At 38.5% G+C, this 22,096-nt stretch overlaps 1 protein-coding gene and 1 pseudogene across 2 annotated transcripts in view; one reads left to right on the top strand and one right to left on the bottom strand.

Annotated features, from left to right (window-relative positions):
* The window catches only part of CHCHD3 (coiled-coil-helix-coiled-coil-helix domain containing 3), a 266,047-nt gene that overhangs the window by 117,374 nt on the left and 126,577 nt on the right, over window positions 1-22,096 (top strand). The window lies entirely within an intron of this gene.
* LOC141373935 (large ribosomal subunit protein eL15-like) lies at window positions 13,768-14,384 on the bottom strand (annotated as a pseudogene).

The following is a 22,096-nucleotide window of genomic DNA, read 5'->3' as shown; positions in this document are numbered from 1 at the left end:
TGCTGATTGGTTGAGCAAGAGTGAGCATTTTCTTTTCCTCGTACGTAGATCTGTCTGTGCGTGTGTGTATTTTATTTGCATTTCTCTTCAAGAATTTATTGAGAGCCTATTACATGCTAGGCACTGTAGTTTATATGCTCGGGAGATATCAAAACGTACAAAAAGAGAAATCCCATTCCTAGTGGACTTTACATTTTAGTAGGGGTAATTGGCACACATCATGCTTAATGCTGATGCCAGAAATAGGTGCAAATTAGGGAGAGAGAGGAGGTAACCCTAAAGGAATAAAAATAGCTCACTCGGTATTTCATGCTGTAATTCAGTCTCTTGATCATTTGTGCACGTGTGTGTGTGCGCGCGCACTACCTTATACCTAGAGTGCTTTGTAATTATTCAGGACATTTTTACTTTTATGTCTGAGTTTGAACAATTTTGATAATTGGGTCAGATGACAAAATTTTGAAAACACCTTTAAAAACTGCATCATACTTGGGGCTCCTGGGTGGCTCAGTCGGTTAAGCAGCTGCCTTCGGCTCAGGTCATGGTCCCAGGGTCCTTGGATGGAGCCCCGCATCAGGCTCCTTGCTCAGCAGAGAGCCTGCTTCTCCCTCTCCCTCTGTCTGCTGCTCCCCATGCTTGTGCTCTCTCTCTCACTATCTCTCTCTCTGTGTCAAATAAATAAAAATAAAATCTTAGAAAAAAACCAAAACAGCATCACACTTAAAATATCTAGGAATAAACTTAACTAAAGAGGTGAAAGACCTGTACTCTGGAAACTATAAAATATGGATGAAGTAACACAAATGGAAAGCTATGCCATGCTCATGGATTAGAAGAACAAATGTTAAAATGTTCATACTACCCAAAGGAATCTACAGATTTAATGCAATCCCTATCAAAATACCAACATCAGGGGCGCCTGAGTGGCTCAGTCGGTTAAGCGTCTGCCTTCGGCTCAGGTCATAATCTCATGATTCAGGTCTTGGGGTCCTGGGATTGAGCCCCGCGTCAGGCTCCCTGCTCAACAGGGAATCTGCTTTTTCCTCTCACTCGCTCGCTCTCTGCCTCTCCCCCTTGCTTGTGCTCTGTCTTTCCCTCAAATAAATAAAATCTTAAAAACAAAACACCAGCAGCATTTTCCACAGAACTAGAACAAACAATCCTAAAATTTGTATGGTACCACAAAAGACCCCGAATAGCCAACGCTGTCTTGAAAAAGAAAAACAAAACTGGAGGTATCACAATTCCAGACTTAAAGTTATATTGTAATGCTATAGTAATCAAAAATTATGGTACTGGCACAAAAATAGACACATAGATCAATGGAATGGAATAGAAACCCCAGAAATAAACCCACAGTTACATGGTCAATTAATCTTTGACAAAGGAGGCAGGAACATGCAATGCGAGAAAGAGTCTCTTCAACAAATGATGTTGGGAGAACTGGGCAGCAACATGCAAAAGAATGAAACTGGACTTTTTTTTTAAGATTTTATTTATTTATTTGACAGAGAGAGACACAGCAAGAGAGGGAACACAAGCAGGGGGAGTGGGAGAGGGAGAAGCAGGCTTCCTGCTGAGCAGAGAGCCCGATGCAGGGCTCGATCCCAGGACCCTGGGAACATGACCTGAGCCGAAGGCAGACACTTACTGACTGAGCCACCCAGGCGCCCCTGGACCACTTTCTTATACACAAAAATAAAATGGGTCAAGGGCCTAAATGTGAGACTAGAAACCTTAAAAATCCTAGAAAAGAACAATAGGCAGTAATTTCTCTGACATCAGCTGTAGCAACTTCTTTCTAGATATGTCTCCTGAGGCAAGGGAAAGAAAAGCAAAAATAAATTATTGGGACTACATCAAAATAAAAAGCTTCTGCACAGCAAAGGAGACAACCTGTCGAAGGGGAGAAGATATTTGCAAAGGACATATCTGATAAAGGGTTGGTATCCAAAATATATATTAACAACTTATACAACTCAACACTAAAAAATATCCAGTTAAAAAATGAGCAGAAGAGATAAACAGACATTTCTCCAAAGAAGACATCAGATGGCCAAGAAACACATTAAAGATGCTCAGCATCACTCATCATCAGGGAAATGAGAATCAAAACCACAATGAGATACCCCTCATACCTGTCAGAATGGCTAAAATCAAAAACTCAAGAAACAGCAATTTTGGTGGGGATGTAGAGAAAAATGAACCCTCATGCACTATTGGTGGGAATGCAAACTGGTGCAGCCACTGTAGAAACCTCCACTGTAGTGTGGAGGTTCCTCAAAAAATTAAAACTAGAACTACTCTACAACCCAGTGATTGCAGTACTGGGTATTTACTTTATATACACAATGGAATATTATTCAACCATAAAAAATGAAATCTTGCCATTTGCAACAACATGGATGAATCTAGAGTATAATGCTGAGCGAAATAAGTCAGTCAGAGAGGGACAAATATATGATTTCAGTTATATGTGGAATTTAAGAAACAAAACAAATGAAAAAGGAAAGAAAAAGAGACAAACCAAAAAACAAACTCTTAGGTGTAAGAACAAACAGATGGTTACCAGAGGGGACGTGGGTGGGGGGCGAGTGAAGTGGGTGAAGGGGATTGAGAGTACACTTATTGGGACAAGCACTGAGTAATCTCTACAATTGTTGAATCACTGTATTGTATACCTGAAATGAATGTAATACTGTATGTTAACTACACTGGAATTAAAAAAAAATTTTTTTCAAAACCAAAAAATGGTACCACATTATATAAATATCTGGGCTTAATGATAAATCTGTATTAGGGGTGTGTGGATATGTCCAGTTGATTTGATTTTTAAGCAGTTGGTGCATGCATTTGTAGGGCTGGCAAGTCAAAAATCTTCAGGGCAGAGGGGCAGACTGGAGATCCAGAGAAGAGTTGATGTGGTAGTCTGGAGGCAGAGATCTTTCTTCCTCGGGGGACCTCAGTCTTTTCTCTGAAGGACTGCTGCTAGTCTTGTGACTTTTCTGGACTGGACTTCATGGACTGTTGGGAGGTGTCTCCTATATGCTGTTGGGCCTGTGGGTGTGGGCTCCTCTTGTCCATCCACATCATTGCAAATGGCAAGATTTTATTCTTTTGATGGCTGCATAATATTCCGTGTGTGTGTGTGTGTGTGTGTGTGTGTGTGTGTGTGTGTGTGTGTACACACACACACACACACACACCACATCTTCTTTATCCATTCATCTGTCGATGGACATCTTGGCTCTTTCCACAGTTTGGCTATTGTGGACATTGCTGCTATAAACATTGGGGTGCACATACCCCTTCGGATCCCTACATTTGTATCTTTGGGGTAAATACCCAGTAGTGCAATTGCTGGATCATATGGCAGCTCTATTTTTCAACTGTTTGAGGAACCTCCATACTGTTTTTCGAGAGGGGTTGCACCAGCTTGCATTCCCACCAACAGTGTAGGAGGGTTCCCCTTTCTCCGCATCCCCGCCAACATCTGTCGTTCCCTGACTTGTTAATTTTAGCCATGAGCTTTTACATAGAAATGAGGCACTTACCATTTAAACAGTCCTTTTCACTGGCCAGAGTAGATAGCTATTGGTATAATGAAATCAGGTATTGAATATAATATTGAATTTATTACCACATGGTTCTAGAATACGTAAATAATGGACACATTGACTTCTACTTTATAGACGGCTATAGGATAATCCCTCTTGAGAACACTTCAAAGGTCTCTAAAGGTGCAGTGTTTTACTGCCAACTCCCTTGTTATCACCATTCTTGAGTGCCTGGGGCCAACTCCCATGAAAAGGTAGACACTTACGATCTTTTTGTGGGTAATGAGCATTTGGTTTTACTACGATGTGTATTTTGGACTTCAATGGCAAATTGTTAGTACAAAGTTTTGAGCTTAGGGTATTATAACACCTTTAGTCAAACACCCATGCTCAGCAAACACTATATGGCACGAGCTTATTGTATTTTCTCTGATAAAGTGAACTTCTCATCCATCTGTTTAGGGCTCTCTTGAGTACTTTCTCTTCTGTAGTTAAAAATCCCTTAGGCTTAGTACTACCTTCCTGGGCAGGATTGTTTATTGTTTAATTCTTTGTTACACTCCCTTTCCTTTATTTACTCTTGTAAAATCTGTAGTTGACTTTTAAAGCTGTTAATTTTGTGCCAGCCTCTTTTTCCTCTATCAGGTGTGTGTGGATGTGCAAAAGGAAGTGCCTGTGATTCTAGGATAAAGTTTTCCAAGCCTGGCTGGTCACCAGAGTCCCCTGTCTGGCTAGTAAAAAACATAAATGCCCCAGTGGGCATTATTGAGTCCGTCCCCTCACTTTTATTTTATTTTATTTTTAAAGGTTTTATTTATTTACTTGACAGAGACAGTGAGAGAGGGAACACAAGCAGGGGGAGTGGGAGAGGGAGAAGCAGGCTTCCCACTGAGCAGAGAGCCTGATGTGGGGCTTGATCCCAGGACCCTGGGATTATGACCTGAGCCGAAGGCAGACGCTTAAGGACTGAGCCACCCAGGCTCCCGTCCCCTCACTTTTAGTTTCCTGTCTTCCAAAAGCAGCATGATATTTCTTCAGAGCTTCCTTGGTAGGATCCAGTGAGCTAGCGTACACTCAGTCATTTTGTAAAAACCCAGTGATCTGCTTGTTGATTCCCACAGTGGCTGGATCAGAGTTTCTTCTCAAAATGGGTGATCAACAAATATTCTTAACAGGTTGTAGACAGAAGATTCTCGGAGTAATGATGTGTTTCCATTCCTCTTTTTAAATTCTTCTCTTCTTTCCCCCTGCCTCCCTGTGAGGCTTGGAATTCCAATCCTTGATTCATTCCTAGGAAATAGGACATGTTTTGCCTGCTGTGGGTGTCTTGTGTTGGACACTTGCCAGTCAGTAAGCACATGGAACTTTCTCCCTGGCCTTTTTAATAGTTTAATTCCAATTACATTGTTAAAGCGATATTTCACTACTTCTGATTTTCCTAATTATGCAGACAAACAGTGGGGATCGTGACATTAGAATAAGTGAGTGGCTTATGATTTTTGCCTCAGAAAGAGAAACTCTTGCTGTTTTTCTCCCCCCTTGAGCAACACAGCAGTTATAAATGAGCAAGTCCAGAGTACTTTATGATAGATAGTTAATGGTGCTTTGCCTCAGCCAACAGGCCTGTTTCCACAGCATCTGTCACAATTCAGAGTCATTAGCATACCTTTAATGGTTTCTTTTCAAAATAATTTCTACTAGGGCATTTAGAATGCATCAAGGAAAAATATTGAGTTGTAGAGATGAGGAATTTTAAATGTAGACAAATGGTTTTCATTCTCTCAGATGTAATTTTGATAAAATTGAGAAACCACATAGCAACATATTATACAGTGTAACACAATTGACAGCATTTAATGTACTCTCTGGGAATTATTTTTCCAGGCATTCTAAAATAGTTAATTAAGAAAACAAATTTTTAAATAAAAATCTTAATTTAAAAAAATTGTAGGGTTTCTTAGCACCCTGAATCCCACCATAGGCCTTCTGATCTGTGTTTGGACTGTCCCTTGGTTGTCGTTCACACTCCATTTTATGATCAATCATGGAATCAGTGTTTTTCTCATCTTAAAGAGAAATATTTTGTCGGTTGTGTGTCATGTTTACATAATACTGGTAAATATTAGCCTTGTTATTTATTTAGTTGTGAGGGGCTAATCTTCAGAGAAGCAAATTAAGCCATCTTTTTCCTGAAATGTCAAGTGCAGGTAAGAGGAGATCTTTATTAGATTTTTAAATATGAATGCATTTACAATGATGTATTTTTAAAAAAAACAAATGCCTTTCTTTACTTTTTATAAATGAAAGCCAGTGTGTGCTTTAGCATGTATACATAGCTATTTGAATAACAGTTCCTTATATCTGCAAAGGATCGTCTTTTTTTGGATATATTTATGTGTATTTTTTTCATACTTAATGTCTACAGCAGCAGTGCAACGTAGACTGGGCACATATTACCCCATTTCTCAAGGCAAAATTGAGATTCTCCAGGAGCAACGCATATATGGCCAAGCGTATACAGCTGACAATTGGAAGGGCCAGGGCTTCTAACTTGTCTCTGTTTTTTAACTCCTTTATTGAATGTTGTTGTGACTCTTCTCTGCTCCTCTGGGGTGATTTTTGTAGCCTCACCAATATTAAAATTTTACACCTTTTTAGAGAGACTGTGTTGTTTCAGTATCATTTTCTTGGTGCTTTAGAATCAAATAATTTGATTTTCAGAGGTGTTAAGACTTATAAAAATTTATTTGAAATATTGACACACTTTGAGGTCATTTATTCATTGTTCTAGATTTTTTTTTTAAATGAGACTACTTACAATTTAAAATAATTTGACTGCATTGGGAAAAGGTATTATCCATTTCTAGAGGATATCACATGTATTTTTGCATTCTGTAACAATTACTGTTATACTACTTAGGCAAATAAATACAGGCTTATTAAAAGATGGAACTTGCAATTTTAAACGTTATAGCAGTATGTGTTTATGGTTAGTTTTCATTCATAGGGTCTAAGAAAGCTTACTTTCATGTTTTGGATCCATACAATGGGACGGTGTCAGGGGAAAAGGGGAAGTAGGGATGTATCCCTTCTCTGGGATATACTGGGATGAGTCCTGAAAGGTACACATACTACTTTCCTTCCCACTCTCCTGGGCAGAACCTGTTTACTGGTCCCCCACCCAGCATCAAAGGAAGCTAGGAAATGTCCCTGTCCCCTACCCCTCAGCCTCCTTGATCATGAGCCCTGCTAAACATCAGAGGCCTTATCATGGGGAAAGGTGAGACGGATGTAATGAGGAGTTCAATCTGCCAGAATTACACGGTCTTCAAAACTGATACTTGAGCTTTCTGATGTGAAGCCAATTTAAAAAGTATTTAGGTATTTAACATTTTTTGACAACTCCTTTGCGATTATAAATCATTTGATTATATATATTCATTTGAAAACATCAAATACTATTATTTTCCTAGATATTATGGTGATAAAAAGTTGTCAATAAAATCTACAATCTTTGAAAAGGGGTGATGGACCAAATGGAATTCTAATTACTTGATTTCAACACATTTCTCCTGCACTTGAATCTTTGAATAGAAAAGTGAAAAACAAGATTTTCCTTGAAAAATTCTCTCTCAACATCTAAGCAGCCGTTTTTTATTACAGAAAATGTCTTCAGAATTTGTTTTGCCATTTGAAAGTTTTAGCTGTGAGAAAGTCAATTGTCAGTTGTGCAGTGCAGGAAGAAAATCTTAAACTGAAAATGACGCCATTTATATATTATGTTGAGTAGACGTATGTTATTTGAACATTAGTGGCCGATTTCCCATAGAACATTTTTCTTCCTGAATTTGGTATCATTGTTGGTCATGTAAGCACAGAAGAGTCTCCACTGTCACCAGTTCATGGATGGTCTGAATCTAAAATTAAAAATAAAATCTAAAAATCTAAAAATCAAAAAATCTTAAACTAAAATCACACAGTGAGTGTTCTTCCTTCTCCAGGAGCCTCCCTGAGGCTGTCCCTGCTCACTGGCTCTTCCTTCCCCTTCTCTTCCTCCCCCTCCCTCTTTCCTTCCTTTTCTTCCCCCCCCCTTTCTTCCAAGAGTTTCCCTTAAAAGCACATCCCTTTCACTGTCCTCCAAGGTGATAAATCTTCATCAGTTGAGAATAGATTTGATATTTTGGGATCAGGCTGAAGTCATTAAAATCAAGGCTATTGGGTGATGTAACTGTTTTTCAGTTAGAGACAGGGAGTGACTATAAAGTAATGAGACCAGTTTTCTTGAGTTTTTGGAAGGCTGACTAAAAAAGGAAGTTCCAAAACAGAAACTCTCAGTCTGATGTTTATGTTTGTTTAAAAAACTAGGTTCATTATTTGATAATGACATCACAAAAGTCATGTATTTATTTATTCACTTATTTTTGTATTTTCCTCTACGTCTTTTTCCTAATGGCTGTGTTTTGTGGCTGCCTGTGGGATCATTGTCATATTTTTATTTTATGATGATAGTCCTTTTGGGGTTTTTAGTGATGATCTGTATATCATATTTGAAATATAGTAATTAAACTGACATACACAGGAGGAAATCAAACTTTACTCAATGTTTAATTATATAAATTGGGTACTTGATAGATTTTTTTCTTTTAGAGTTTAGTACTTGAAAATTGGCAGCCAGGTTTTTGTGCTTATCTTAAACATAATCATCATTTGTTCCATATTATCAAATGCAGTGATATTATTATAACACCATCAGATAAATGATACATTTAGTGAACTATCAATTTACTTTGCTTGGAAAGTATAACTTTAAGAAATAAATTGAGATAGGGGCACCTGGGTGGCTCAGTCAGTTAAGCATCCAACTCTTGATTTTGTCTCAGGTCATGATCTCAGGGTCGTGAGACTGAGCCCTGCATCAGGCTCCGCCTTGAGTGTCCCCCTCTCACTCTGCACCCCCACCCCTCACACATGTGGGTGCATGTGCTCTCTCTCTAAGATAAATGAATGAATGAATGAATAAATCAAGGTGTTTGGCAATTACACTAAACATTTGAGTCTATATCTTATTAAACATAACACTTAATGGTCTTTATTTAAACTTAAAAATCTGTGGTTCTCATTTTCATATTTCTTTTGAATTTAAATGTTATCTCAATTTATTAAGGTTGTAATTTTAGAAACTCTTCATTTTCCATTCTTAATGCCATCAGAGGTTTTTTTTTTTTGTTGTTGTTGTTGTTGATTTTTCTTTTCTTTCCCTCAACTTCTTGTGTAAAATTTTAAAATAAAGTGAAGATGTTATTGAATTTGCTTTGGAAAGCAGGCAGGAAGGAAAATAAATTAGTACAAAAGCCAAATAGGTGTGCTTAGATATATTGAGATAAAGTACCTTTTGTTTCTGGTTATTTGTGCTACATAGTTTGTTTCACTTAATTTTTGATTAATAAAATTATGCCTTCAACTATGATACTACATAATAAATTTAAGCACTGATTGTAGTGATTAGCCATACATATAAGAAAGTTATTTTTTGTCAGCTTGCTTTAAAACATTAATTTACATAAAAAGCAACAATCTTCATTAGATTTTCTAGTATTTTGACAGAGTGGTCTGTCATGTAAATAAATACTCATTAACTCATGTCTTGAGAATGAGTGAAAGTTATACTTGTTTAGCAAAAAGAATGTTGATTCATGTACATTTTTTTGTAGAAGAGAAACCTGATAAAACTTAGTGTCTTGGCAAATGTTTTCAGTTGGTATAAAGGTTATTTTGGATTTGAACATTAAAAAACACCTATGCAACTTAGACATTTCTTCTCATTAAAGACATTATCTGAACAGATTAAAATATTAATTTGTTCATTAATTCACTCATCCATTCATTTGATAAAATATATGTATCAGGTTATATGCTCGGTAATAGAGATGCAAGTTTGTGCTAAAATAGAATCCTATCACTTTAGACCTTAGCTTGATAATATATGAATTTTTACTCTGCCTGAATATTTATAAAATTGAAATATGGGATCAATCATTTTTGGATAGGAATTCCTGGAGTTAACTTTGAATGACCTGTAGCAATAAATTTAGCATTTTCCATTCCTGATTGAGTGACGCCTCAAATGACATGGGAGTCCAGTTTCAGCTCAGCTTAGCCTCTCAGCCAAACTGAGGAGGGTCATAAGAAGAGTTCTAAGTGATGTTCCAATCATAAGGGTCTAAATGGACTGATTTTTATTAAAAAAAAATTTATTGAGTGCCTACCCTGTTCCAGGCCCTGTTTAGTACTTGTTTTTACCAAATTGGGTACATCCCAAGGGTATTGAGATACTCTTGAATTTATCATTGTTTTCTTTCCCAAAAAAGGCCAACTAAGGTTTTTAGTTAAATTATTCTCCTATGGTTAACTGAACATATCTTTATCAAGACCAAATATAGTAATCATCAGTGTAACTTTTTAGTGTTAGATGTAATACCTACTTTTATCCATTTATAATTCCTAATGGCTGTTTGGACAGTGGGTGCCTACAGAGGGTTCTGTTTATCATTTTCCCTAAAGTGTTTATGTGACTTTTGTAAGTCTGCCCTCTGAAGATTATGCATCATAGAATCTCCAGTGTTCATTAGTACAGTTGTTAACTAGTGTTGCTTGATGTAGATTGTGGTTTCAATCAATTTGATTCGGAAAATTTTATGAGCACTTTTTGTGTGCCTACTGTCAGTGGTCTGCATTCTAGTGGATCTTCAATATTTATCTAACTAGTTTAATTTTCTTTTTAGAAGTTCTTTTAAAACAAATTTTATTAATGCAAGTTGAATTTGTCTCAAATAGGTCAATAAAATTTTTTTAAAAAAGGAAAAGCTTTTAAAAAATAAAATCTTTAATGCAGAAATACATTGCATATATATATGTTTTTGCATTATTACTTTTCTGTGGTTATCTTTTCACGGATGTATAGTTTGGATATTTGACCAGTTCCTTATTTTTGGATGTCTATGTTGTTTCCATTTTTAAAAATTTTATCAACAAAGCTAGGGAGAAGAATACACCTTTGGGCTAAATCTTTGCAGATATCCATGATGTGTTTTCTGTTTTTTGATAAATTTCTAGAAGCAAATTTGTTGGGTGAAAGGGTATATTGGAATGTTTTTGTTTTCTCTCTTTCTCTCTCTCTCACACACACAGCTAATTTGAATTGCCCATTCATAACCTTTTTTCATTTTCCAGTATTGTTTTGAAATATTTTTTTCAATTTTTAGATAGTCAAATCTGTCTTTTTATAGTAAGTTTATGATTAGAACGGTGTGTCCGTCTATAAGATTTAATTAGTTTTATTTCTACTTTTATGTTTTCAATTTTTTACAATGAAATTTTAATTCACTCATATTTATTTTGGAATATGGTATCACATGAGGTTTTTCTAGACAGTTTTGCAAGTATAATTTTTAAAATAAATAATGTACCCATTCTCCTTAGAAATATCTTAGTTATTTTATACCAATTTCTAATGTAGAGTGAAGACTATTTCTGGTCTTGAATTCTGTTCATTTGCTATATTTGCCAATTCTTGAACCAATACCACATTATTTATATTACCATAGATTTACACCTTAAAAAATTTTTATCAAGGCAGTTCCCCAGTCATGACTGTTAATTTTTAAAATTTCTGTACTGATATGATTCATCTATTCTTCATGATGAACAATAGTCTCTTTATTAAGTATTTTCATAATAATCAAGACCCTTGATTATTCTTTGTGCATTGAAATACCTTTATGCAGTATTGAATGTATATGTAAATAGAAATTTTTGTGCTCCTAATGTGACTTTAAATACCTGGTAGTTTATTCTTTAAAGGATGTATTCATGCTTATTCCTTATCCTTTCTCTTTCCTGCTCTCATTGTTTGCCAGAGTCTCTTCTCTCTTTTTGCCACTAAATCGTTTATTATTCTTGCATGGCTGGATGTTTTGTGACTCTTACAGCCAATCAGATGCCTTCATTGTGGATTTTGCTATAACATCAGTTTGTTATTTATTGAAGTTCACCTGTGAACTTCATTTAGCTCATTCTTCCTGTTTTCATTATGAACAAAGAGAAGTACTTGTTTGCTTTTTCAGAGGACATTTGTGTGAGATATTTTTCTTTCTTCATGTTTTATGGATGTTGTCATACAGCACTTTCAAGTCTGTAATACCAGTCTAGATCCCATCATGTCATTTTTAGCTCTTCAGTGTACTTCATATAGGTATCTTCTTTTAATATTAAAAATACACAGGAGAAACTGTCTGAAAATTCTTCTGATGTATAAAGCCACAGGATTCAATGATGTGAAATTACAGTGGGTTCTTTAGTATCTGCAGAGAATCGCAATTATTAGCACTGAGAGTGATTTTCTTTCTTAACTTGTAGTTGTTAGAGAAGAATTTAGAAAATTGATGCTCCTGTCAAAAGTCTGGGTGAGTAAGATACAGACTTAGTCTGGATATGGCAACATTAAGAACCCCACAACTTTTACTAACTGTGAAAAAGAGAGTCTATTTTATATTCCATTAAACTGTTATACATCATAAATAATTTATTTCAACCCTTGTTCTCACTATATCAAGGTTGATAAACTAGTCACTGTAAGGATTTTTTTTTTTTTTTGAATGAATGTAATAGTGTTCCCCTCTTCTCCTGCCTTGTGGGACTTTGTGCATTCCCCTCATTAGAAAGAAGTTTGTGCCTCCTGGATGGTCCCTGTCAACAAATACAGACCTAGAATTGTTATGAGGACCCGGAGAGGACACTTAATGGAAGTCAGGACTCAGGGTAATTTCCTCCCTAGCTCTTCTGCTCATTAAATAGATGATTTGGGCCATGATCCAGTCTTTCTGAATCTGTTTCCTCATCTTTCAAATGACCATGGGTTCTTCAGAGTTTTGTTCTGGAAATTTAGAGAGATGAGATGTGTGAGGGTGCTTTGTGAAGCATCATCACTGTACTACTATTACATTCCTGTAGGTGACTGCTCCTGTTAACAAGGTTAACAAGGATTGGGAGGTCTGCATACAGATCACACCGTTGTCCATGGGCAGCCAGGCGCCAGTGTTCTCCCACCCTGTCCTGTGCTTTTCGTAAACATCTCCTGCCTCCCTGACTACATTCCTGCCCTGTCTGACCACCCATCTATCCCAGCAATTTGCTGGAAAAGCAGGGGAGATGATGAGTTAAGCAGAACAGGATTTAGTTGCTGATTTTTGTGGTCTCCAGCCAGGTAGAGAACCCAGCAGCCCCAGGAAGTGGGCGACTGGCTGGTGAAGGTGGAAGTTTGAGAGTTATAGTTTGTTAAGGAGGATAAAAAGATAGAAAATAAGGAGGCTGTGGTTTAAGAGATAGAATCTCAAGTCACAAATCTGTGTAGGGGAGCAGAGCCTGCAGAAGGAACTGTAGTCTGGGAGTGGCTGACAGATGGTCTCAGAGGGGATGTTTTGAAGAGGACAAGGAAGAGCAGTGTTGAGAGCTGAAGTGTGGTTATGCTGAGCAGCAGGGAGAGCTTTAGTGGAGCATAGCTGAGGATGGCCTCGGGAATGATGCATAGATGTGGCTGCCTGGGCAGTAACTGCAGCTAGAGCCCCGCCATGGCGTTGTAAGAAATCTAGTGCCTTCTTTTAACTACGGTCTTCAAGGATGACTATGAATCTAAGGACTGTTGTTGTTAAGTAGTGACATCGGCTACCCTTCTTATGTTGGATATAGTCACAAATTTGTGGACAGAATTCAATGAATTGCTACCCTACCATAATCAGTTTCATTCATTTGAACACACAGATCATAATGCCTTTAGCAGGAGGAATTATGTAAGAATGGATGAAAGAAAATAGGCGTGCCTCAAAATAAGGCACCTGTGTGATTGGGAAACATCAGCTTTAAATTACTCTGAGAGGATGTTGGCCATTGAGAAATCAGCTTCTTTGGTTGTGTTGGGACTTGGATCTTGGATGTGGAATCTGGGGTGTAAGAGTTCCCCTGCTATCTTCTCCTAAAAATGGAAACCGACAGGGTAAATGGAACAATACCTTTCTCTCTCCATTTCTGAGTGCTAATAAGAATAATAAAACCATGTGCCATTTTTCTTATGCCCCTGGTCCTAGCCTTATTGATACTTATTCAATATGTTTCTTTTTTTTACCTAAATAGTTTATTAGGTAAGAATTTACTCTTATTAGCAGTGACGGTGGAGCTGGAGAGTATTGCATCTTCTCCATGTCACGTGGTGAGAACCACCAGTAATGTGATGGAACTTGTGAACGTTTCCAAGGCCACGGCTCTTGTGGCCTGCACGTGTCAGCTCTCACATCTCCCTGGGCTGGTGGACTGGTTTGGTGATCTACTGGGTGTCAGGATTTCTTCTGATAGCTTTATGGGATTGGGTCAATGAGGATAACCTCAAAGAATTTGTATGTGGAATCTTTGCCAACCCAGGAAGAATTCAAGACTCTCAGAGGCCCATGATGGCATCCAGCTCGCTGCTCTGCAACCAACTGAAGGCTTCGGGGCAGACTTCAGCTGGTTAACCCCATGACTGACAGGCTTGCCATAGGTCACATCCTTAGGAACCGGGCATTTGTGGCCACCACGCTGCACATGAATCTGATATATGACATAACCCTGCGTGGTCTTGTCCTCCAGTCTCTGTGCTTTGTTGGGCCGGGTTGGGAGGGGCTGGGCTTTGGAGTGCAAACAGCTATCAGTACCGCCCACAGTGCACCCCGAGAAGAAACGCATTACATCGGACTACTTCTTCCTCCACAGCTCCTGCATGTACTTCCAAGTGCCCATCTTGGCTTCCCTATGAGCGGATGGCTGCTGCCCGACAGAGAGGCTTAACTATATTTCTTAACACGTTTAGTTATTTCCCCCACCGGTCCATGGAAGATGCCACAGACTCCAAGACTGGAGTGAATCATGGAGTCCGTAAATTAGAAGCCATCACGGTGATCCTGGGAGAAATGACTGCTAAAAACCTGACATCAGAGGAAGAGACAAAATGTAAAAAGTAGGAACTGTATTACTTTGGTGGTGAATATTCCTAATGATGGCCTTGATTCATCCATAAAACAAAACAAAAAACTCAGAAGCACTTCACTACTTTCTGTCCCATTGTCTGTAAAGAGACAGGGAGATGTAAGACTCTGAGGAAAGATTTTCTTTACAGATGGCCACAGATTTAATCAGGGATTGAGGATGCATGAAGATAGAAGCCTCAGTTATATAGAAAATGCACTTACATGGAGCACTTTATTTCCCAGAGATGCCAGATAATTTGAGTTATACCTGCAATCCCAAACTGTCTGAATAACACACAGGCACACACACATCCAGCTTCTGTGTGCCAAGAGGTGTTAAATGCCTTGAAAACTGTAATTAAATACCTGACATTGTGCTGCAAAACCACCATAAGCATTGCCTTGTGCGGTTTTTCAGCATTACGCGCTTTTAATCCCAGTAGCTGTGACTAACCTAGTCACTTTTTGTAACACATTCAAATTAAGAGGTATGTGTTCTTGTTCATGTACTTTCTCATTAGCACTAATAATGCTAATGGGAGTGACAAATGTAGTATGTTTTTGCCTCCTATCACTCACACCTTTTAGATAGCTAGCTCCTTAGAGGAGGTGATTTCCCATGTGATACATTTATGGAGCCATGTGTTTAATAGTTTTCCTCAAAAGAGAATATGTCCATAGGGACTATTTATTAGTGGATGGGCTCTGGGGAAAAGAAATTTGAATTAATCAATTTGAACCACAGAAGAAATTATGATGAATTAATATAAATGGGAATACCACATACTCATTTGTTCCTATACGTCTTTCAGGCTTTTTTTTTTTAATTTATACGAGATTTCAAGAGTTTTTTCCACAGACTCTTGACTTTGATGCTTGAGTATACCCTCTTCATTCCTTCTCTGCAAACCTTCCTATTTGTTCAAAGGACTCTTTAATGTTTTAAGTGAGTGACTGACAGTTTTCAGTATTTGAAACCATGTAGAGCCATCTTCTTATGAGTACTCATCTCATTAAGGGCTGGTATGTTTGGTTATTATATTCCCTCCACCATCGAAGCAAATACTTAGTTTCTTTTATGAGAGATCCTGAATGGATCTGTCCAGGGATAGCCTGCTGTTACCCGACTCCTCGCAGTTCCCCACAAACCCCAACTCTCACATACTCAAAGTCCACCACACCCCATGCCTTGTGGGACCAGTGGCTGTGTGGTCCTCATAGCTCCAGCTCCTCTTTGGGACACTCCTGCCTTCTTCTTCCCCAGGCTCTGCCTGGAGAGCCTTCTCCTTTCCTAGTCCTTTGCTGATGGTGGGGGACTCATGGGAGGTACACGTGTGAGAAGCCGGTGGAGGAGCCCTGCTGCTCTGGACTGTGGCCTGTGGGGACAGCTCTCTGGCATTCCTGTGTCCATTCGACATGCATGTTTCCTTAGAGGCGATGGTATAAAGAGTGGTTAGGTTACCCAGGATCACAAAATGTTTATGTTAACATAGTGCAGAAATATTACAGACTAAATAAGGACTTGTCCATGCTGGTTTGGGACTGAGTGCATTGATCTCTGCAAACCAGATTCCAAATGACCTTTTGGAATAGCCCATTTCCAAATTGTGTACAGTCTGTAGTCTATATTTCTGTCTCTTCTTGATGGGTTACTCGGATTGTTTATTCAGGCTCTGGAAATAGATGTGCCAAGTCTGCAATGTGGCACGGAGGAAAGAGTGTGAATCCTTGCTGTTACTAGCTTAATGTCCTTGGGCAAGTCATGTAATGTTCGTGAGCCTCAGTGTTTCCATCTGTTAGTTGTAGATGATTAATAGCCACAAATAGCTACTTCACAGAATGATCGGGAACATCATCAGAGATAATGCACATAAAAGTGCCTTGTAAGTTGTAAGGTAGGGTTGTAAACCAAAGACACAATTACTTAATATTTAACAGTTGGATAGAGAAGAGCTGTGTTGGCAGGTCCCTAAAGTACTATATGTTTTCTTAAGTTGTTGAAGGTATTTGCTAGGATTTTTTTTCCTACCATCTTATAACACCACTGATGTATTGTTTTTAAGTAATATAGATTTTTAATGAATTAATTTTCTTAATGGCAGTGTGCTTTGTAAGTAAAACACTTTACAGTAATAAGGTCCTTTGAAAAGGCAATGTCCTTTAACTGATTAAAGATCAGCCAGTCTCTTTATGTCGCACAGTGCAGAAATACTAGCCACCGGATTAAATCTTAATCAGTAACAGTGTTTCACTAATTACAAGAGCTGCTTTATACATTGGGTAAATTGCTGTTTGTAAACATTGGATTATATTAACTAACGGAGCTGATTGCCAGCCACAGAATAAGCATAAGGTTTGCTAAAAGCTTTCATCAGTGGCTTGAAGTAGGTAGGCCCTGCTGCCTAATATTTCAGTTAGTGTGGAAAGGCAGGTAATGACATTATGAATACGTTTATAATGCAGGCCAATTTCTTCTAAAATGCATGTAAGTATTATTACTTTACTAGAAGTCTGTGAAATACGATTTATTTAATGGATTTCAGCCCCCATAATATTAAGATATAATTGAGATGCAGAGTAAAAAAAAATTGCATGTAGTCGGTATGGTACATGAATCATAGACTAAATTGCTTGTAGTTTTAAAGGCACTTAGAAAAATTGTGAAATTTATATAATGCATCCTTATGTTTGGAAAAGAACAATAGTCTGGTTATTTTAGTATTTCAGTCCTAAAAATAGGACTTTTGAAATATTATTAAACCTAAGATAGCCATATGCGTGAGCAAATCCAAAACTTTTTATGTCCAGTTCTCATTAAATAATTTCTGTGAACTTTTCCTTTAAACCTCTCATGTTTAGCAAAGTAGTTGAGCAGCATATAATTTCTATAAAGGCCATAATCTAGTTTTTATAAACTATACAACTGGATGAATGACAACATAAACGTTGCCAGCGTGTTTAGAAGGGAATCAGTTAAATGGTACTTGGAATTTTGATGATTATTGCTTTGAAAAGACTGAAAATCACAGGTCTTGGCTTTATAGTTTAATTACTTGCTTAACAATTGCTAGTGATTCACTAAATCACAAGGCTTCCAAACAAATAACATCAGTAACTGCTGCCATGCCTGAGCAACTCCAATTTTCTTGACAATGGCTACCAAACGGTGTTTAGCCTAATATAAACTGTTAGTTTAACAGCAATAGAAGTTTTGAGTGTACCATTGATGAGATGCCAGCAAATTGAGAGCTTTACCAGTGGTGACACTTGTGTCAAGAGTAACTTCAGCATGTTTCATCAAGATCAGTTGGAGAAGCAAATATAGTAATTATCCACATCCTTTTTTGATATTAGATTTAATAATAACAAGCACCATCCAGCTTTCCAGGGCTTCTAATTAATAATTGGTTCTTAAGAGCACAGGATGCGGTTCCTCACAGTTTGAATAAGACTGGGAAACAGGGCAAGCTTAAGGTCCTTCGTACTTTTGTGGGCCAGGGTCAGAACTACTGGTGGCAGTTTAAAAGAAGAGCAAGATTCGGGTGTCCTGGTGGGAGAATTTCGTCTGTGCCTTTATTGACCTGTGCTTTCTTTTTTCATTGTGTCTTAACTTCATGGCATTTCTGTGAGTTCATGACTCTTCCATCTTGCCCTTTTGCAATGGCAAGCTCTTTATTCCAAATAGATTCTTCCATAATTAGATGAGTTCCTCAGTTTTTACTTAGGTAGCAGTCACAGTCTTGCTCACATGAGTTACCTTAACCCCTGTTCTTTAGTATTTTACCTCTGAAATAATGTAAAAGAAACATAGCAGACTTGCATTTAAGCAGTGATAGTAATGCATAATATTTTATCAAGCACTTGCTTATGCCAGGCTCTGTGCCAAGAACTCTACATATATCTTATTTGATTGTTATAGCATGAGGTAGTAGTATTACTATTCCTGTGATTGGAATAACTGAGACTTAGAGAAGTTAAGTGATTTACCCTTCACCCCTAGGCAGTCCCTTTGGCTCTAGACACATGCTTTGAGCTACTATGCCATACGGTCTCTAGTATAAATGTGCCCTCTTAGTCTGTAAACATTACTTAGCTGTGACACTATATGAAATATGGTCCTCCATGGTGTAGATGGGTATTTAAAAATTTTTTAAATCATGACCTACAATAATACGCAATTTTAAATTATGCAGTGCACACATATATATTAATAAACATAAGAAATAATACTACATTCTACTTTCTGCCCTCATATTTTCTATTTTATTCTGTTTCCATTTTAAATAACAGTGGGTTGTAACCCCCTGAAATGGTTTCACAGTCCACTAATAGGTAGCAACCTACAATTTGAAAATCATTGAGAATCAGTGCTGGCCTTGTGAGGTCCATGCTAGTCAGTGAAATCTGTGTTTTACACTTGCTTTATTCTGCCTCAGGTACTTGCACTTCTAATTTTGTTAGTTTTCTAATTTTGTGAGATAGTTTTGCTAGTAGGCATTTGTGAATGATTGACTTCTGAGGATGGATTAATACCTTTCCTGAGGCTCAGAGTTTCTCCTTTGCCATTTCATCATGGTCCTTTGGGGGTCTCGTGGAGTTAAGATTCAGGGTTATACTCAGGTTATACTTTCCAGAGGCTGCTTCCCTTTCTTTCTGAAGTTCATTATGGCAATTGAAGGAAACCGAAGTAAAAAAAAATGGTCTCTCTACAGTTACACCTCTTCCATTTTGTCTTCTCTTGTGCTGGACACAGTATACCCAGTGTGTTTTAAACAGAATTGAGAAGAGTGGCACCTGGGTGACTCAGTTGGTTGAGTGGGTGGCTCTTGATTTTGGCTCGGGTCATGATCTCAGGGTACTGGGATTGAGCCCTGCGTTGGGCTCTGTGCTCAGCAGGGAGTCTGCTTGAGATTCTCTCTCCCTCTCTCTCTACCCCGCCCCCGCTTATACTCTCTCTCTCAAGTAAATAAATCTTTAAAAAAAATTAGAATTGAAAAGATGCAGGATAGTCTCTTGTCTTTATCATCTTGCACCCTTTGCCAGGCATACCTACCTAAGTATTGGCCAGAAGGCAAGACTGAGGTTGTTGCCCCACTTGACTTGTCTTTGCCTAGAATGAACTAGTAGCACAGACTGGGGTAACCAAACACCAGCATGACGTGCGGTGCCCACATCCTCTCATCCAGTTCCTTCTTGAGCCAGCAAATTTGGGTGCCCACACCGTGCTGGAAAGCTCTAGGTCTTCAGTGGGAAGCTGTACACACATGCTTCCACTTTGAGTATCCATTCTAGTGGGAAGACAGTTAACAAATGCCGTAAATATTTGAGGAGCAATAATATGGATTTAGATGGCTGTAGTATTTCTCCACTTATCTGGGCCCCATTCTCAGGGTTGTTAGTTTTTCCAGTACCTACAGATCCTCCAAAGCAACCCAGAATGTGTAAGCCAGAGGCCACCATGGGATTTTCATTTGTGAGAGGCCTGTAAGTCAAGGGTAGACAGTTCTGAAGAATAGGGCCAGTGCAGTCCATGAAACAGCAGCATTGATACCACTTGGAAGCTTGTTAAAAGTGCAGACTCTCTGACCCAGCTTGGACCTACTGAGGCAGAATCTGCATTTTAACAAGATTCCCAGGTGAATATGCACATTGAAGTTTGAGAAGTACTGCTAGAGTGTAGTGGTTGTCTGCTTGGCTACTCTAGAGAAATAGTTGGACATGATAAGTAACTCCCAGCAAAATGACATTTTGTTAAACCTTGAAGCATCTACTAGGGTGGAAATTGTCAGATGCTGCCACTTTCTCACTTCTGCTACTCCCGGCAAGACTGAGCAATGTACCCTATCCTGCCCTTCTGATACCTCCCTCTCCACAACCTGAATGGAGCACCTGAAGTTAGTCCTCACCCAGCATTAGTTAGAAATCCCCCTGGTGTGTAGCGGTTCTATATGTATATCACCAGCACCTGGCCTCATTTGTCTCTTTGCACCTACTTTTTGGGTGAGAGCCCTTTTGCCTGTGGCCCCCTTGCCCACAGACTCCCCTAGCCATGTCCAAGCCTGTGTGTGTAATAAACCTTTGAAATATTTGGGATCATTGGCTTAGCTTTGCTGTATTTTGGTGTTTTGAGCTCTGGTATCTTTTGAGGGAAGGACCAGCAGACCCAGATATGGACCAAGTCAGACTGGGGCTTAAAAAAAAAAAAAAAAGTAATTTTGATTCTCAGATATCACTCCAAATCAATGAGATCAACATTTCTGCAGGGTAGGACCTAGGATGCAGCATTTTTCAAAGCTTCCAGGTGATTCCAACTGGCAGCCAAGGTTGACAACCTACTCTCTAGAGGAAAAATATCTTTTATGTTTTTAGGGCCCTAGAACAATTTAGAAGCTACTTATGATAAATTCTGACTGATGCTTTCCATGTCCATCATTGAAATACACCCTCCTCTATGGATATATATGTGGAAAGCGGGCTGAGTGTACACCATTAGAATTGCTTGGTCTCATTCTTACAAAACTGATAGTAGCAGAACAGAGAGCCACCAGCGTTGAATTTGAGTCACCACAATGAGCCTGACATTAGATCCTGTGGAAAATAGGTTGTAACCACCTGTGACTCAGTTGAAAAATGAATAATAGCACTTTTGCTTTTGAAAAATAACAGTTCCTTTTAATGTGTAGGAAATTTTTGTCTATCATTTTCATCTGACTCAGGCCAGAATCTGCTTCACATTTGTGAAAGTGATCCAGACCTAGGTTTTTATCTGATTCTGAAAATGACAGCTATAGTCCCAAACTTCCATACTCTGGAAGGTGTTCCTGTCAGCCTTGCTTTTGCCTTTTGCTTTTTCAGAGACACAGAGCAGAAAGGATCTTTGTGGGAGTCCCTCAAAGCCAGGAGATTAAGAGAAGGTATTAAGAGAAGGAATTAAGAGAAGGTATTCTGAGGCAGGAAACAGTGACTAGATGAAAGGACCCAAGGGGGAAGATTTTGAGGTCCTTAGATTTTATGACGGTTTGGTAAGCCAGGGCTATAAGCTGTGGCTTAGAAGAGAACTTAGGTGGAAAAATTGAAAGGAGGTCCTTAAAATTTTGTAGGATGTAAAAAAGAGAAATTTTAGCAGAAAAGCGTTGTGTGCCAATAATGAGCCTGATCTGAAATATTGTCCTTACAGACACTTTGATATGTGTCTATCAGTGGTCTGTCTTTGACGTCCAGACCCTGCATGAGCTGGCTTAACTTGTGAATCCTGACTAAAAGGGAACAGTTGGAGATGGCAGGTTCAGTGCTCATGTACCACAGCGATGGGCTCCCAAGTTGTGCTGGCCAATAAGCAGCTCCTTCCAGGATAGAGACCAAGGGAAGCGCCTTGCTTTTGCTTTGTCTTAGTGCCCGCATGTCTTTGACAAGTGAACAATAAAATGTACTGTTTGATTTCAGACTGTCTTGCTTCTTTTCTCTGTCCCTCCCGCAATCTTTCTT

The sequence above is a fragment of the Callorhinus ursinus genome, unplaced genomic scaffold, assembly GCF_003265705.2.
Source record: "Callorhinus ursinus isolate GAN/ISIS: 27379988/994484 unplaced genomic scaffold, GSC_fseal_2.0 scaffold12, whole genome shotgun sequence".
Classification (NCBI taxonomy): Eukaryota; Metazoa; Chordata; class Mammalia; order Carnivora; family Otariidae; genus Callorhinus; species Callorhinus ursinus.
The sequence above is the reverse complement of the archived record's forward strand: the minus strand, read 5'-3'. Positions and strand labels throughout refer to the sequence as shown.